Source organism: Sebastes fasciatus, chromosome 14 (assembly GCF_043250625.1).
Source record: "Sebastes fasciatus isolate fSebFas1 chromosome 14, fSebFas1.pri, whole genome shotgun sequence".
Taxonomy (NCBI): domain Eukaryota; kingdom Metazoa; phylum Chordata; class Actinopteri; order Perciformes; family Sebastidae; genus Sebastes; species Sebastes fasciatus.
In genome coordinates this window covers 16529214-16545438 of record NC_133808.1, presented here as the reverse complement: position 1 = coordinate 16545438, position 16225 = coordinate 16529214, and positions in this window count along the sequence as shown.

The window sequence follows — 16225 nt, the reverse complement described above, 5'->3', positions numbered from 1 at the left end:
GAGGAATCCGACTGCAATGAATTAAGAAAGAGAAACGAAAACCCATCAAGTAAATTTATACACCGGAGGCTGTGGGATGGAGAGGAGCGTAAAGCTGAAGCTATTTCATATATACAACCATGGAGTCGCCCAGTCATGTATACTGTACCCAAATCTGTTGGATTCAGCACTGTGCACCAAACATATGTTGCTGTTTTTTTTTCATTAACAAACAGATATTAATTCAAGATGCAGATATTAATTAAAATATGAAAAAAAAATGCTTGAATGAATAAATAGACTTAAATGCTCAGAAAAATATGGCAGCTGATTTTAAGAACTATTTTTTTTAAACGTTTTATTACTATATAATATTACTATTTTTATTATTTTTTATTTTTTAACTTAAATTTAGATTTCTATGCAAACTCCTCCTCGTTCGTGAATATTAAAGATCACCATCATGACACTTATTTGCTTTCAAATACCACACTGTTGACGGCTCCAGAATTTAAAATATTAAACCGCCCCACAAAACCGACCATATTGAGGGGAGAATATGCAGACGGCGTCAATTTTGCCCTTAAGAGGAACCTCTGGTTGTCCATTTGACTCGCCACACCTCCCGCTGTGCACTGCTGAGATCAGGACACTGGTAGCTCCTCTGATCAAACATGACATTACACTAGAGGGAATTACATGCTCAGATTATAACAGAGAAGGTCACACCGAGTTGTAAGTCATGACAGCGGTCTCGCGCTATTTCGCGGATAGCGAAGGGTAATATTACTTTAAGAATTAATGCGGTGACATTAAACTGAGCACAATACAGACCCTCGTCAGGCCGGCTGGGAATTTAAGGTTAGATGGGAATATCCCTAATATACAGGGAGTATTTATGAAATTATTAGTAACTTTTCTTACACGTGGAGCTGCCACAGTGGGTGACAAAGACAAAATAAAGTGATGGAACACATAGAGTAGAGCAGAATAAGTTCATACATGACGTCAAACATAGGGAGCATATTAATGAGAGGCAGATAAACTACATAGTACAGTAACCAAGTTATAGACTTGTCTTATACTGAAGACCCTAGAAAAAACTAATTGTGGTCTAGAACTAATTATGTGGTTTTGATTAGTTACTATTAGAGCTGCAACTAACGCTTAATTTTATTGTTGATTAATCTGTTGATTATTCTCTTGAATAATCGATTAGTTGTTTGGTCTATAAAATGTCAGAAAATGGTGACAAATGTTGATCAGCCCAAGATGACGTCCTCAAATGTCTTGTTTTGTCCACAACTCAAAGATATTCAGTTTACTGTCATAGAGGAGTAAAGAAACCTGAAAATATTCACATTTAAGAAGCTGGAATCAGAGAATTTAGACTCTTTTTTCTTAAAACTCAAGCTGATTAATCGATTATCAAATTAGTTGGTGATTAATTCAATAGTTGACAACTAATCGATTATAAGTTGTAAAATTGTCTTACATGTTACTTAAAAAAAAACTTGGTCTAGAATCGGACTGCACAATTAGTCAATTTTATCAAAATCCCAATATGGCATACTGCAATTTTCAAATCGCAAGGAGGCGCAATATTTGTTAAAGGCAAAATGTGTGTCAGAATACCATTTTACATGCTGCTCATTACATCATGCTACGAACATGTACATCCCTTGAACATGTAAAGTGTCAATGTCTCCAAATAAAAATTCATTAAAAATATATATACCATTTTAAATTAAATATTGTCGTACTGCAGAGATGTCCCAGCCTGCACATAACTTAAGAAAACATCTTTGTTTGGTACAGAGCCCCGCTAAAATCACCACAAAATAATTTTAATAAAAATGAAAATAATGATGTAAAAAGGATCATTCCCTCTAATATCGCAAATCATATCGCAATTGCAATATCGGTCAAAATAATCACAATTAACTTAATTTTTTCTAAATCGTGCAGCCCTAGTCTAGAACCACTCATGGTGCTTTTGATTAGGTATTATTTATTGGGGAGGAAAAAGGAAATCGAGTAATTGATATCCTACAGAGATAAATGTTGCATTGAACAGTGTGCACACTGTATGTTTTAGATGTATTAATAATATTCACAAACTTAACAATGCTTTTGAATGCTATTATTGAGGTGGCGGACAGAAGAATGAGGGCCATGAAAGCCCTCGTTATTCCATCATTTTCCTGCACACCAGTGTCAGTATGGGAAATGAAGCTCAACCCATGCAGCCAACAAGCCGACTCAATAATGTCCGCAAGCTAACTGGATTTCTGTTTTATTTGACGTCATTGTATACAGATATTAAAGGTGTGGATGATTTTTGTCTTTGAGTGCATTTATTCTGTAAAGCAGCAGCCATTGATTACAAAGAAAGAGCAAGATGCCCGCTAGCATCCATACAGTAGTGTGCAGTAATCCCCATACGGTATACAGAGAACTAACATTATTTGATCCAAATAGAGAATCAATTACTTGGCAGAAAATGTTCTGTTTTCAATATCATACAGAAGCTGATGGACCTCAGTATGAATTAATAAACCCCCTGTTTACCATCTTCTTTCACACTATGTATTTATTCAGTATTGAAGTGGCAGAAATACAACTTGCAAACAATTCAATGCCTCCAAATACACTTTGCATGTGGGTAAAAAAAACACACAAAGGGGCAGCAGGGAAAATAAGTAGCGTCATCCCAGCGGGTCGGAAAGCTATATCTCAACATTAATTCCTTAACTCGTATCTGCTGTATTCAAATAAATAACAGTTTTCCCTTTCTTCAGTCATGTGTCATGGGTGGATAGATTGAGCTCCTGTCAGAGCACAAAGCTCCCCTCACAAGTCCGCACTGCCTCGTCTGTTGTTAGGACCTGGTCCACATGGGGCCAAATTTGATTGGAAAGCCCAAAGGGAGGAGTTCCACCAGTCACAGGGGCATTGTTAGTGCCTCCAAAAATGGCCAGAGAAGAATGACTGATTATGCAACCACAGCTAGGGTTACTAATAGGAATTCTATTTGAATTTCTAACATAACAGATGTTTGCTGGGCACCTCCATGGAGTGCGCATACACAGTTATGCTAATTTGCCAGTGTTTCCCTTCAAGTTAGCTCGGAGTCATTAGAGCACACAGCTAGCTTGGATCCCTCTGTCAAACTAATAATTGGCCATTATTGATATTAATTAACATTTTTGCTCTCTATGTCCTTTTTGACCTGCTATCTGTTAGTAAATCCAGTTACTGAGTCCTATTAGGGCAATAAAATCCACGGGACTCTATAGTAGTTGCGAACCATTTATCAGAAAGAGAACATAAAGCCAATTAGGAATGGGTGCAGACAGTTGTCTTCATTCTCCGCTGACTACTTCTTGATCTCCATTATAAATTGCTAATAGGGCAGATACTGGTTAGCAAAAAGGGAGGAGGAGGAGTAGCGGGGTTACCATTGCTCACTCCCACCCTGTGATGACAGGTGAAAAGGAGCAGTAGTAGTGTTCTGGCTTTGATGAGGCTACACCATCATCAGCTGCTGTTTTTTTTTTTTTTTTTCCTTCAGTCTTTTTGTTGAGGGGCGTCATGGTGCACCTTCCTCTCCTCTACAGCTGGTCAATCATGTTAATTGGCCTAAAAGTGGAATATTACAGAAAGCCATTAAATTGTTGATCGTTCGTCCTCCGAAAGTTAATAGCTTTTGGTCTCTCGGCTGTTATGATGCAATGAGCGTCGGAAACACTGCACTCCATAGGTTTATGGGCTCAGATCAAGAAATCCTAATAGGTGTATATTGACTGGTTTATTTTCCACAAAACTCCAAAGGGACTGGTGGTTGCAAGAAAATATATCAAAAAGGCTATCAACAATGGTCGGGCCTTCTGTGTAAAATCAATAGTGAGCCATAGATGGCTTGAGTTTTCACAGTTCTCTCTCGTCATTTAAAAAAGACTGTAGGCTATATGATGCCTGGAAGGACCCGAGAGATTTTTGTAACATAGCAACCACGCTAGATGTTTGAAAAGATTAGTAATAACCTAATCTGTTTCTCCACTGTTGTTTTGAACTTGATAACAGGTCATTGCTGCTCTAACCTGACACGTTGGGAATGAATGGTTTGGTTTTCTAGAACAAAAGAGCTCAGCAGCGTAAAGGATCACGGGTTGTTGTTGAAGCAGGTAGTCTAACATAACCTGTGTGAATAACAACTTACGCTCCTGTTCCCTGAATCCAGATGCTACCGCGGCAGCCCGGGTTTATGACAAGAGGTATAGCGGTCCCTTAAATGAGCAGTATTTAATAGCCTGGTTTCAAGTGTAAAGGCTTTCTCCCCTGTGCATTACTCCAAGAACCTAATTACAAGTTTCATCATCAATCATGAGCATTATTTATTCAACGAAATGAATTTCTAATTAATAACTGATGAGCATTATGGCCTCGAAGACTGTAAAGCAATTAATTATGGCTGGCAACGGGGAATATCCATGTAAAGGACTATCTGGCGCACAGTCACAGCACAGCGGTGCCAACAGGCTAATGTCCACAAAGAAGAGGCACTGGATTGTTTTTGTACCTAGGCTTTATTGAGATAATTACTTTCATGAATGTTGTCTGGGGGCTGTCATACTGTTGCCGATGTAATAAGCACTGAAAAACTGTATTTAAATTTTGTTAAATGCGGTTTTGAACTGCCGTCTTCTACGCTCTATGCTGCCGCCCTCTATCCTCACAGATGGTTTTGTTTTTTTTATTTTTTTCTCACCCTGCAAGAGGACCCAGAGTGCATTTTTAGGCAAGATACTCTCTAAACATAATGTACTGACTTTTTTATGGTGACCATCACACTTTAAAACATCAAGGGCACAATAGCTATTGCCATTTCTATGGTTTCTGAAGACATTTCTCCTTGAAGATTTAAAAGGTACAAAGGGTGTATTGGCTGCTGCTGTACATGTTCAGAGTTGCAGTCCTATCAGACAGCAACAATCCAAGCTTAATGATGACTTTAATGTCAATTAGTGACTCGTGAATTATACAAATCTGAGTAGAAATTACATTATTCATAAATTAACAAAACTATGTACAGCTTCATTTAATGTTAATAAACAACATGTGCAGTTGAACCTACTCTACATAAAAAACTATATTATTATATAGATTATCATGTTGTAATTACCTGTTGATCATTTACAAGTATAGCTCAATTGTTTACGTGTTGAATAGTTTAAATTGCCAGTTTATGAACATTTAAGAAGTTATACAATTTGATGTCATCAGGATGAGATGAAGTGCAGACCTTTACATCATATCTATTATATTTTATCTAAATATCATACATTATAATTACCAGTTCACAACAAGAACTAATGCAATAGTCTTTATGTTTTGTATTTAATAATAGGGATGCACCGATCTGACTTTTTCAGTCCCGATAGCGATACCCGGGCTTTGGGTATCAGCCGATACTGAGTACCGATCCGATACTAGCGTTTAATTAATAAGCTGTATGCCTCACTGTGTGGAAGTGACTGGGATCATTCATTTATGTGTACGGCAACATCAGGCCCGACTTAAACATTGCTTTCGTAACTTTGTAAAACAAAATCTAACAAATGAATACATAGATATAAATTGCTATTGAATTGCTTTTCATTAATAGAATAATAAATCGTACACCAGCAACTTGGTAAAACAAAATATCTTCAAAACTAACAGGAATTACAATTAAAGTGTAAAAAAAAATTCCAGTATAAAATGTATATGGTTTATAAACATAGAATTGAATTTAATAGATCGGCCCAATTGTCACCGATACCCGATGCAGCTATTTGAGTCACTATCGGCCCGATATCCAATCCGGTATTGGTGCATCCCTAGTTTTTAAGTATATTGAATTATAACATATTGAAAAATTGTGGGTTTAGAAATCCAATGCTGAGGTTTGTGATTTGTTAATCAATGTCTGCGTATTGCTTGCTGAAAAATAAAACTTGTGATAATTAAATAATTAAAATAATAGTGAGTACAGTACATAACAGTTCTGCTTGCTAAATATCTAAAAAAATCATCAATTTATAAAGTTTGCTTGCCGCAACTGCGAGGGTACCCAGTGTCCGCACTTCCAAAGTGACGTCACACCATCAGACACGGCCCTTCGCAGGGATTCCGTGCACATCTAAATTTTTCTAACTACGCGGACACGGATGGGCAGTGAACATGGAGAACTTTGAGGAGCTTTGAGAATGTCTGTTTTCCACGAGGAGAAACACACACAGAGTATAAAAGATCCAAACATTCCCGTCCTTGCGGAAAGCATAACCACAGCTTTATAGTTCTGAGTTAACTGTTCAGGTTTTTAGTAGTGTTTCAAAACTGGGTCACAGAAACACTGGCGTAAAAAGAGAATTACATAAGAGCACGTCTGTAGAGATACTATAGGTCGTAAGAAGAGATTAGAAAGATAGCCCTGATTCTGCTGGCCTTTTACAGAGAGCGGGTCACCAGATGGCATATGACCCCTATCGGTTCAGAAAAAAGTATAATTACACTCGAATTAATTCAGTTATGGGAGCAAGTGTATGTTTCCTTTTGTATTATGTACACAGAAAATAAACCCTGTGTACTGTCATTTGCAAGTTATTGATGACTCTTTTGGTGATATTTTTAATGCATATTATCACATTTCCCACAGCCATATAAAAAAGCTTTGACATTATCTCCATCACTGCAATTATTCCTAATTTATATACATATACACAATCTAGAGGCACAGTCTTAAATCTTCACATCACTGTTATTGCGCTGTGTTAACCTAATTCTCTTCAAGCTTCTATTCAGTTATAGTATCTTTGCAGTATGAATGGGTCAAACACAGATTGGTTCAAATGAAGGTAGATTATTGTGCATCTTCATCCAGACGTTACAATATAAAACACATTATGACAGAGACACAAAGAAAGTCAAAATGATGATAAAGAGCCATGAGAGGCTGTAATTCTTTCATTTAGAAAATGGAAATCAGCGAAGCATCTCTTTAATTTATCTGTTGTTTCAATTCAGCACAATCTTTTTTGCACATTTGTGGCAGTTTTTTTTTTTTCTTTTGCATATATTCATCTCACACCCAACTCTATCTGCACAAAACAGAGATGGATTGAGTCATGCATGGGTGTTTGCCATCCAGAGTAAATGTAATAAATGTGCATGACTATAATGCTGAATTGCAGCACCGTCTTAATGTGTGTGACTGCTTCCTTATGGGTTGAAAGACAATGCTGGATTTTTGTAGGTCTTTCAATTAAGTATAAAGTTACTTGTTGTGAGAACATGGCACATGCACATGTGTTATATGACTTGTGTCAGGTTACATGTCTGAGATTGAGATATATATATGTTTTTAATTATTAAATTAAATATTAATTTTAATTGATTTTTTAATTAATTTTCTTTACTCATGCTTTTTCCAGAGTCACAGGTTGCTGGAGTCTATGCCAGAATGCCTTGGTCAGGCCCTTTGTCCCAAGTCCAAACTATAACACTAAAAAGCATACATTGCATACTAAATCATGTACTATAGTATTTTGTACTAACTTGAAATAATATGTGTGCCACAACGGATGTCAATCAAACTGACTTACAAAAGATGCAGCCTCATTTGAATTAGAAATCATCACATAAATCCTGTAAAATAAAGTTATTATTTTCGAACAGTCTCCTGAATTGTCATATCACATACACTATTTCTTACTAAGGTCCCTGCTGTGAGGAGCTTCTTTATTTTGTTGTGCATTGCATTGCGGTGGAACCACAAATTACTTAAGCACACGAGTTGGGATTTTTAAATCTATCAAATCTATCTTTATCATATAGTAACTATTCTGTTGTAGCTACTCAACAATGACTTTATGATATTTTTTCATATGATGTCAGTATAATATTAAAAGGACTCTGTCAGTCTGTGCATGCTATCTGGAGAGGCAGAATATTCATAACCCACCAACATCGGTATTTTTCAGACCGAGACCAGAGTGAACACACCCCGCTAGTTACCCGCTAGTTTATCGACATTAAACCCAATCCCCAACTCTTCCTATCATGTGACCACTTTACATAAAATGATGCTGACACAGTTTACAGTCATTGAGAATCAGGCCAAACGTCCATTTAACAATGATTTGTCAGAAATTGCAGCCCACTTTCAGAGTGTCAATTGTTCTCTTCACACCAGAATACAACACACTGGACAACCAGATATCACGCCAAAGTGTGTAATAGGAGGATAGCGTGTCAGTCTCACGTTTTGCCTCACCGAGGCGTGAATATTACACACGCGTATGAAGGTGCAGTACCAGCAGGGAGCAAAAAAAACACTCACTTAGGTTTAGGAAACAAAACCACTTAGTTAGGTTTAGGAGACACGTCATGGTTGGGCTTAAAATAAGTACGTAAACTAAGTACAATACGTATGGAAACAACGTGACATCAGTACGGAAAACACGTCAAAGACGTCACCACAAAAACACGTGACAAACGTCACTAACGTAACTTGAAAAACAAAACGGTCTCGAACACCGATCTCCTGGTTGAAAGTGCTGTGTTTGTGTTTTGACTTTTTTGTCTTTAAACTTTGTTTTTATTATACTTTTATAGTTGCATGAATACATTTTGTATTTTTACATTGTTATGTGTGTGAATGAATTGTTTGGTCTTTATGTTTCTGAACCAGCTTTACTCAAATTGCCACCCGGGGGACGGACAAAGTATTTGAATTGAACTGAATTGGGAACTGAATGGAACACACAAGAGAGTGCACAAGCAAAACTGCATGAAATGAACAAACCTTAAAAAACACAGCTAAAACTAGAGGCAACATTCAATTTAGCAGGCCCAATTAGATTTAATCTGCTGTACACTGCTTAAAGTGTGTGTAAAGAGTGACGCAAATACCAAGCATATTTGAGGGGCCTCAGTTGCAGTTCTCTGGAATAGTGGGGTGCTAAAACAAATGAGTAGGCTACTCTTACTGTATTTAACTGAACCCATCAGGCACTTCTTCTACACTTTAGGCCAGGCAGTTTTAGCGAGCATCAGACCGATCTCAGCACTGCATTAAAAATTGTAAAATGTGGTGGCCATGTTGCTCTCGTTACCAGTAAGAGGATGAAATACAATCCAGGAAATCTCATTGGAATAATAGATCCATGAGATATAATACAACTCTGGAAAGTTACGATGGAGGCATTCTTTTTAGCCTCCATCTCAACGATTCTCATGATAAACAGAAATAGTACTGTCCACGCTACAAAGTAATCTTTAAGGATTGTGCGCTTGCACGCATTTGATTGACCAATGCGAAACCTTACAGAATGACAACGCCTTGTGTTGAATTGGCACGTCTGCTGCATCAACCCAGTGGCCTTACTGTAATGAATGAGGGGCCACATTTTTTTCATGCGGTGCTAATATCTGTCTGAAGCATACGTATATATACAGTCTGAACGCCGTCTCCGTCTGGTGCCTCTTCTGCCTCACAAGCTCTTTCTTAAATGTACGTACATTGTTTACAGGACCACAAGTTACATTTGCACAAGAACCTTCTGAAGCATAAACCCATGGTGATAACTTTGGCTACAAACACACAAATGCTTTGAGAAATCTGTGTTTACTTACTTCTGCCATTGCCATAGACAGAGGTACCGACCTCAGAGGTGGAGTTGGTCCCCTGGCTGCTGCTCCTATACTTAGAAAGGGTGAAATGCAGAGCTGGAAGAAGTATTCAAATCATTTATTTACTGTAAGTAAAAGTAGCAATATCACAGTGTAAAAATACTCAATTACAAGTAAAAGTCCTGCATTCAAAATGTAAAGTAAAAGTACATCAGTATAGGCAATAAAATATTCTTAATATTTCATTTCATTCTCACTGTGCAATATCATTTTCCACCTGTGCAATTTTGTTAATAGTCTGTTTATTGTCAATACTGTATATACTGCTCCTATTTTTATACTTCCTTCTATTTAAATGGTTCATATTTTGTTACACTTTGTTTAGCTCTTTTTTTTTACTGTGTTAACTGATGCTTCTTGTTTTTTGCACTATTACCCTTTGCTACTGTACACTGCACATTTCCCCACTGCGGGACTAATAAAGGAATATCTTATCTTATCTTAAAGTATGAAAAGTAATAGTACTCATAATGGAGAATGGCTACTGTCAATGTTTACCATTACATTATTGGATCACTATTATTGGTGTTATAATATGTAGCAGCTAAGTGGTACTTTAATGTTTTAGTTGGTCATTTCTTGATCATATTTTCTAAACTGATCATATGTTTTGTATGTAAAATCATTTGAAAAGTAACCAGTAACTAAAACGTTAAATAAATGTACTTTCAGTGAAGTGAGAAGAACTATAATGTTATTTGAAATGTTGTTAAGTCAAAGTATAAAGTAGTATGACATGGAAATAAGTACAAGTATCTCAAAACTGTACTTGAGTAAATGTAAAAGGGTAAATTCACCCACAGTACTTCAATTAAGTTACCATCTCAGTTGTCTCCAGGTGAGCAGCACGTGCAGCATCTCTGCTCCACCTGTTGAGCAATTTCTCGCGATATCATTTAAAAACGGTCTCTTTCCTCCAATGAAATCTCGTTGTGTTGAATCCCCTGTCGTGTTAGTTAAATTAAAGACTATAACTAACTTATATAACGCTATATATAGGACTATATCGCTAGCTAACTTCGCCAATGTGATGGTGAAGATAATGACATGATGAGCTAGCCACTATAAAGCCGCGACCTGATTGGATGATAGATCTGGCTGAAATCCAGCGTTCCTATTGGCTGATTGTAAATGCTGCAACGTTTGTCGGTCGTGTTTAGAAGGTAACCCGCAAATTGTGAAAAGCTTTCTTTTTTTTTTTTACTTAGTTTTTATTGCAGTTTCAGCAACTTATACAATCATCATCACATTCTTTACCACTGTTTTTTCCATTTTTACAGCTGTCTCTTTGTTTTTACACAAAATGTCACATCTTAAAACAAAGGGGGGGAGAGAGAAAACACACAAAAACAAAACAAGACTTCAACTTAAACTGTAATTTCAGTTGAATTAAGAGAAAAAGGGAGGACACATACTTAAACAATCCAAAGAATTAAAATAAAATAAAGTAAAATTAATTAATTATTTAAATAAAAATAAATGTGGTGAAGGGTCGGAGGTCAGGGAGGGGAAGTGTGTGGAAGGGTATGTGTTGTATGGGTGTGTGTATGTACTTAGAGAGATGACCTGGGTCAGGAAGACAAAGATACAAGTACAATCCAGGATATATAAAAATATTCAGATCACCAATCACTGTATTAGTATAATCATGGCAGGGCTCCACCTCTTAATAAATGTGTCTGTTTTGGAGTGTTAGGGAAAAGGTTATTTGTTCCATGTGGTAAATTTCCCATACCTTCTGTGAAAAGCTCATATTTCCACCTACCATATTTTTATGTTAGGCTACTACAAGGAACTCCTTATCTTATCTTATCTTATCTTATTCAAGATTCAAGATTCAAGCCCTTCATTGTCATTGTGTAGTACAACGGAATTAGATTGTGACAATCCCATAGGTGCTAATGAAACGATAATACAGTAAAAAAGAGATAATACAATAAACAATATAAAAATAGATAATTATATAATTATTGCAAAGCATCATATAATTATTGCACAGAGTGATCAGCATATGTTATTGCACATATCCGTAACAGTGGATTTACAGTATTTACATTGCACAAAAGTGACCAACGTGTTATAGCACATGTCCGTAATGTCCGTTATGCATGCTCCTGTGTTACAAAACAATATTAGTATGTAAAACTTTATCCCCATCTGGAAGCAGATTGAGTATTTTTTACAGCCTAGATTTTATCAGAGCAGTGTGTGTGTGTTGCCTGTCATGTTGTGAAATAATTGTATGTCCCCCTTTCCTCTTAATGGATTACACATGATCGCTTGAATGAACCAGTTGTGTTGAACTCGCCAGAAGTCAGCGGGTCAGTTCATTATACATTATTTCACTTTTACAGCACTGCCAGCTCACCGCTGAAAGTAGATACTCGATGTCATCCTTCAAGATGAGTGAGACACATATAGCAGAGACAGGACTGTGCACATCCTATAACTGTCCCTCTCTGCAGGTCTTCACACACACACACACGCACACACACACACACACACGAACACTGAAAGCTCCCGTCTTTCCATCTGGTAAAGTGGGCTGTTGTGATTGATTTGTGGATTTGCTCCCTCTTTTTTTCTCTCCATTTAAGTGAAATAATGTATGGAAGCAATCTGGCGACAGACATTTTGGAAAATCTATTTGAAATCATTTCAGCTGAAGCCATGGCAGTTTGTCTTCTTAGGGGAGAGGAGCAAAGTATAATTGTCTGCAGTCTAGTAAAACACAGTATAACTGCCATCACACTTGACTGAGCTTATAGCCAGCTAGTCCCATGGCCTCTAGAAGATAGAGCAGTTAATGTTCCCTTTTATTTTAGAGGATATGTCACTTGTATCGCAGATTTATACCATGATACAGCAATTTTGTCCAAACAGATGGATAATGGTGTCACCAGCAAGAAGCCCTGTTTTTATTGAGTTTAGAGCATATTGTTTAGATAGGGGGCTGTGTTGAACAGCTCTGCCAGCGCTTTCTCTCTTTATCTCTCTAATCTTGCCAGTATTAGATTTGATCATTTTTGTTTGAAGGAGGAAAATGTGGCTGTAATGGCTTCCTAATAGCAAACACAGGGGATACAAATCCAGAGACCCTGTTCTGTAGTGCTTCCATAAGCACCACTGATTTATAGAGGTCTTTATGACAGAAAGGAAAATGATCTGCTGCAGGTATAAATCAGGTGAGGAGTAGGAAATTGAACTTAGATATCATCTTGTCAGATGCTTAATGCTCTTCCTCCTGTCACATTCGATAGGACCAATTTGGAGAATCCTGCAGAGGTAAAAAGAAGACAATTAACAATGACAGTGTGGTAATAGATGAAGCTATAAAATGAACCTGCTGCCTGCAGGATGCTTTGTATGATTTCCACATGAGGTAATAGCAGGGGTGTGTTGTTTCTCGGCCTTCCATTTCCTTCCTGTTCTGTTTTTGGTGGTTTCCTGAGCACAGAAATATGCAATGCTTGAGTAAAACAGGAAGAAAACAGTGCTTTGACTCTGCTCTATAATTGAATTATCATCCTGCATACGACAGGACTTGTAAATTTAGGTTAACCTTGCTTTTATGTTATTGATTCGGAGGGCATGTTCTATGCTGACACTATATAAAATTAATCAATATATCAATTGTCAAGCACAGACATTATGTGTGTACAGGAACGTTAAAACAGCCTAAATAAATTCTATTACTGTGTTGGGAGCTAATTCAGTATACTGGCGCCTCAATTTTAAAGGAACAGTGTGTAACATTTCGGGGGATCTATTAGCAGAAATGTAATATTCATAGCTATGTTTTCATTAGTGTATAATCACCTGAAACTAAGAATCGTGTTTTTGTTCTCTTAGAATGAGCCCTTCATATCTACATAGGGAGAGGGTCCTCTTCACGTCGTCCACCATGCTGCTCCACCATGTTTCTACAGTAGCCCAGAACGGACAACTTAAAAACTTGCTCTAGTGAGAACCTGTGGCATTTACCTGAAGGCCACCGTAGTTCTCCAACATGCTTGTGAAACTGCGGTAACGTGAGCTGCAAAGTGTAAAATTGTGGTACCGCCAGCCGCCGTCTGACTTCCGTTGCTCCTAAAGTTGTGTTGTTATGGTAAGGATGGCCTCCGAGCGAGGCAAACGGCGTTACCACAGCTTATGTTACTGCAGTCTTGGAAAGGGAGGAGTGAGTGGAGGGGTATTCAGTTGGTTCCAATCTGCAACCACACCACTAGATGCCGCTAAATCCTACACACTGTCCCTTTAAGTTAGACAGTTTTCGAAGTAGATATTTCCATGCATCTGTTGTCTTTCTAAAAGAGCGTCCTTCTCTAGTTTATTATTTAATTATGGTAACAGTGGATTGTTTGTGGTAATAATTGTCAAACTGTATGAGCGCTCAAACAGATGTCATCACTCAGTGGTGTAATGAGTTCAAGATAGGACAGAGAATGTCAATGCTCTCTGATCCCTGAATGTCACTCTGGTATAAACTACAGCAGCAGCGGTTTATTGCCGGCATCATGTATTCAGCGGCATGCGTTCGTGATTTGACAGATTGAATGCGGGGGGAGGAAAAAAAAATGGAAAGCCATCCATCTGGGTGTGTAGGTTTCAAATGACTTGAATTTTAAAAACTAATTTCTTGGAAGCTGATGACCTTTTGTGAAAAGCTGCTCAACTTTGTCAAGTGGCAATTCAAGCCCGAGCAGCTAAGGAGCTATACAGTAATAACCAGAGATCCACTGCTCGGGAGCCATCGCCCCTCGCAGCTCATCAAGCCAAGCTCTTGTATAATCTAATTTGATTTTAATGCTTCTCTGAAGGAGATTGTGCTCTTATTACTGTGTAATGATGCTGTTGTCAAGAGCCAATGGTGATGTCTGATATCACAACCGTGTTAAACTGCTTCTGTGACACTCATCCCAGCATTTCTCACATCGCCACCAATGCACAATGTGCTGTATATTCACGACTTTGTTGTTCTTCCAGTTGCATTCTACTTCCTGATGGACAGAAACACGGTCAATCTTTAAAAAATCCCTTCTTTATTACCTGTCTGATATGGTATTTTTTTCGTATTCAGTACAGTAGATAGAGCATAACGATGAAGGTCTTCGCTGAGATGAGGAGAATTTTGAAGTGCTCACACTCGGGGGCAGCAAATGGAAAAGTGACAAGCCTGGTGCACTTGTCTATTTTACTTATTCTGTGCCTCTGTTTCATATTCTGCTTCGCACCGCGGGGTTATTTTCCTCCAGGGTTCAGAAGGGCACGCTCTTTCATTTCTACAGAAAATTGTTTCGCAGGATTTCAATCTTTGGCTGCTAGATATGACAAAACACAATATCAAGAACACTTATGTTTCTTATCTGCCATTTTTTCTGGGTATAAATAAAAGATCAGTATAAATTTGAGTCAAGTGGCCTCGAATGCACATGTGAGAGATGAGTATGAAAAGAACTATGAACCTTGGGACAGCCCCACTGTACATTTTCACCGCTTGCTCAAAATTACCCTGGCACTGGGGCTTTGTGTGTCATTTGTCATCCTTGAAAATCAATTAGTGTCTCCATGATGGCAATCCAGATGTAATCCTTTGAGTGTTCGGACAATTGGACACAAAAACCGGAGTGTATCTTTTGTTTTCACATTATGTACACAGGATTTCTTTGAATTGTTCATGTAATAGGTTGAGATGACGGTAAATTAGGTGCAGAATAGAGATGCAAAACCCAACCGTAAAAAAAAGGAACCGTTCGATGACTGTACAAACTGAACCATGGGCTTGTTGAACCGTTGCACCACTAGTGCAGAATATAAGCTTAAAGGGTCATTCCAAATATTAATTGTGTCTAAATAGGCTTTCAGTTTGCCACCCAATAAAAATCATGTCACCATGTTACTTAAAAAGGCAGAGATTTCTCTGTGATCTCTCATCTGTCTGTGAAATTCTTCACGCATTGTATACATATAAAAAAGCCAAACAAAAAACTGAATGTTGTTACACCGAATTGAAAAGCTTTCACACAAATAAATATTCTGACTATGAATTACAAACTGTCAAGAAATGATTCAGTGCTGTGGAATCAAAATCTCAAACATACATTTTCAAGCCACATGGCGCAGAGATCTTCTGCGATGTATTACTTATGATGATGCACATATGTGCAGGCTATATGTATACTGGACAACGTCCCAACGGTACGTGTGAAAACATCCAAACATTGTCCTATTGATGTCCCATTTTTTCCCCTGTTTGGCTCTTGTCAGAGGTCAACCTCAAACAGCATGCGGTGGAATCAGGCGTTACTGTCTGTGTCACATTGATGCATTACAAGGCCCAGGAGGTCACGTCTCTGTAAACATACATTATCAAAACCCATAGAAGATGCAGGGTGTTGACCTCACCGATAGTTTACGGTCTATCTTCAGGGGAAAAAGGGTCATGTGACGGCGCAGAGAGCAACTTTGCAGCCGCAATGACTTTCATGTTGCAAATGAAGAGGGTCAAGCA